The sequence below is a fragment of the Mandrillus leucophaeus genome, unplaced genomic scaffold (assembly GCF_000951045.1).
Source record: "Mandrillus leucophaeus isolate KB7577 unplaced genomic scaffold, Mleu.le_1.0 Scaffold106, whole genome shotgun sequence".
Taxonomy (NCBI): domain Eukaryota; kingdom Metazoa; phylum Chordata; class Mammalia; order Primates; family Cercopithecidae; genus Mandrillus; species Mandrillus leucophaeus.
In genome coordinates this window covers 2,656,015-2,658,817 of record NW_012098765.1, presented here as the reverse complement: position 1 = coordinate 2,658,817, position 2,803 = coordinate 2,656,015, and the positions used below count along the sequence as shown (strand labels likewise).

The window sequence follows — 2,803 nt, the reverse complement described above, 5'->3', positions numbered from 1 at the left end:
TCGCCCGGCTAGTTTTTCGTATTTTTTAGTAGAGATGGGGTTTCACCGTGTTAGCCAGGATGGTCTCGATCTCCTGACCTCGTGATCTGCCCGTCTCGGCTTCCCAAAGTGCTGGGATTACAGGCTTGAGCCACTGCACCTGGCCGAAAAAGGAAATTATTGAGAGATTTCAAATGGTTGAAGGGGAAATAGACTGGAAATACACATCTTTATTCCTGAATTAATAGAAAACTTAATAGGAAACTTAATATTATTTAGTAATGGGATTTTAACAGTAACCGTACAGGCTAAGCTGCCAAAAATCGACTTAACAGCACAGTGGCTTAATGGAGAAGCTATTTCTCCCTCCCAGATAACCTCGAGATGAGCAACCCAGTTGGCAGGAAGACTTAGCTCAGAGAGGTCAGTGTAGATTCCTGGTTAATTTCATCTTATGTTCTGCAGACCTTGACCTTGATTTTCCAGTTTATGGGAGTCAGGGGAAGAAAGAGGAAGGCCAGGCAGCAATTTTCTTTTTCTCTTTTAAACTTTTATTTATTTATTTTTTGAGAGAGAGTCTTGCTCTGTCACCCAGGCTAGAGTGCAGTGGCGCGATCGCCGCTCACTGCAACCTCCGCCTCCTGGGTTCAAGCAATTCTGCCTCAGTCTCCCGAGTACCTGGGATTAGAGGCGCCTGCCATCACACCCGGCTAATTTTTGTTTTTCTGGTAGAGATGGGGTTTCACCATGTCAGCTAGACTGGTCTCAAACTCCTGACCTCAGGTGATCCACCTGCCTCAGCCTCCCAAAGTGCTGGGATTACAGGCATGAGCCACCGTGCCTGGCCTAAACTTTATTATTTATTTATTTAGTTATTGGAGGCAGAGTCTCACTCTGTAGCCCAGGCTGGAGTGCAGTGTCACGATCTCAGCTCACTGCAACCTCCGCCTCCCTGGTTCAAGCGATTCTTGTGCCTCAGACTCCTGAGTAGCTGAGATTACAGATGTGCGCCACTAAGTCCTGCTAGTTTTTTCTATTTTTAGTAGAGACAGGGTTTCGCCAAGTTGCCCAGGCTGGTCTCGAACTCCTGAGCTCAGGCTATCCACCTGCCTTGGCCTCCCAAAGTGCTAGGATTACATGTGTGAGTCACTGTGCCCGGCCTTTTTAAAACTTTAAATTATGAAATAATTACAGATTCATAGGAAGTCACAAAGATAGTACAGATGACAAAAGGCATGTAACTGGCTGGGTATGGTGGCTTGAGCCTGTAATCTCAGCACTTTGGGAAGCCTAGGTGGGAAGATTGCTTGAGCACAGAAGGTTGAGAGCAGGCTGGGCAACATTGCAAGACCTTCATCTCCACAAAAATAAAACAAAAAGATCAGCCGGGCATGGTGGCATGTGCCTGTAACCCCAGCTACTCAGGAGGCTGAGGTGGGAGGATTGCATAAGCCTGAGAGGTTGAGGCTACAGTGAGCCATAATTGTGGCACTGCACTCTAGCCTGGACGACAGAGAGAGATTGTGACTCCAGAAAAAAAGTAATTCTACTAAAAAATGTCAAAAGGATTTGAATAGATATTTCTTCAAAGATATACAACTGTCTGATAAGAGCATGAAAAGATGCACAATTTCACTTGCCATTAGGGAAGTGCAAAAGAAAACCACAATGAGGTACCACTTCACACCCACTAGGATGGCCATAGTTAAAAAAAAAAAAAAAAAAAAGGGAGGGGGAAACAACTAAAACACAGTGGGGCTAACATCTGTAATCCCAGCACTTTGGGAGGCCAAGTTGGGTGGATTGCTTGAGCCCCGGAGTTTGAGACCAGCCTGGGAAACATAGTGAGACCCCTGTCTCTACACCAAATACAAAAATTAGCCAGACCTGGTGGCATGTTCTTGTAGTCCCAGCTACCTGGGAGGCTGGGATGGGAGGATCACCTGAGGCTGGGAGGCAGAGGTTGCAATGAGCCAAGATCGCACCATTGCACTCCAGCCTGGGCAATGGAGTGAGACCCCCATCTCAAGGGGGAAGAAAAAGGAGGGGTTGGGAAATAGCAAGTGGTGGCAAGGATTTGGGGCCTTCACACATTGCTGGTATAGCAACTTTTAAAAAAAATTTTTTACTTTTTCTGAGACGGGGACTGGCTCTGTCACCCTTGCTGGAGTGCAGTGGCGTGAGCACAGGTCGCTGCAGCTTCCACCTCCTGAGCTTAAGCGATCCTCCTGCCTCAGCCACTCAAGGAGCTGGGACTACAGGGGCATGCCACCCTGCCTGGCTAATTTTTTGTATTTTTTTTTGTAGAGACAGAGTCCTCACCGTGTTGTACAGGCAGGTCTCCAACTCCTGAACTCCGGCAATCCACCCACCTTGGCCTCCCAAAGTGCTGGGATTACAGGCATGAGCCACCATGCCTGGCCTATGGTGCAGCTACTTTGGAAAACAGTTTGACAGTTCCTTAAGGCTGGGCACGATGGCTCATGCCTGTAATCCCAGCACTTTGGGAGGCTAAGACCATGGCTGTATTTATCCGTGTCCCCACTGAACTGAGCTCTGTGAGGGCCCTGTCTGTATTCACAGAGTCTTGAACAGACACAGACTGTGTGTTCGAATATTTATTGAATGAATGACTGACTAGAGCCAACTGGGGTCACAAGTGGGGAAGACTTCCTGTACAAGTGACATCTCAGGAAAACTTCAAGGGACAGGAAGGTTGTCACCAGGTGGGTGGCAGAGGGTAGGGGAAGGCGTCCCAGGTAGGAGGAGACATGGCTGCTGAGGCTGGACTCTCTCTCTCTCTCTTTTTTTTTTTTTTTTTGAG

General features: G+C 47.8%; 1 protein-coding gene across 1 annotated transcript in view; it reads left to right on the top strand.

Annotated features, from left to right (window-relative positions):
- Positions 1-2,803, top strand: part of SPTBN4 (spectrin, beta, non-erythrocytic 4) — a 106,827-nt gene that overhangs the window by 22,943 nt on the left and 81,081 nt on the right. The gene's annotated exons all lie outside the window — the stretch shown is intronic.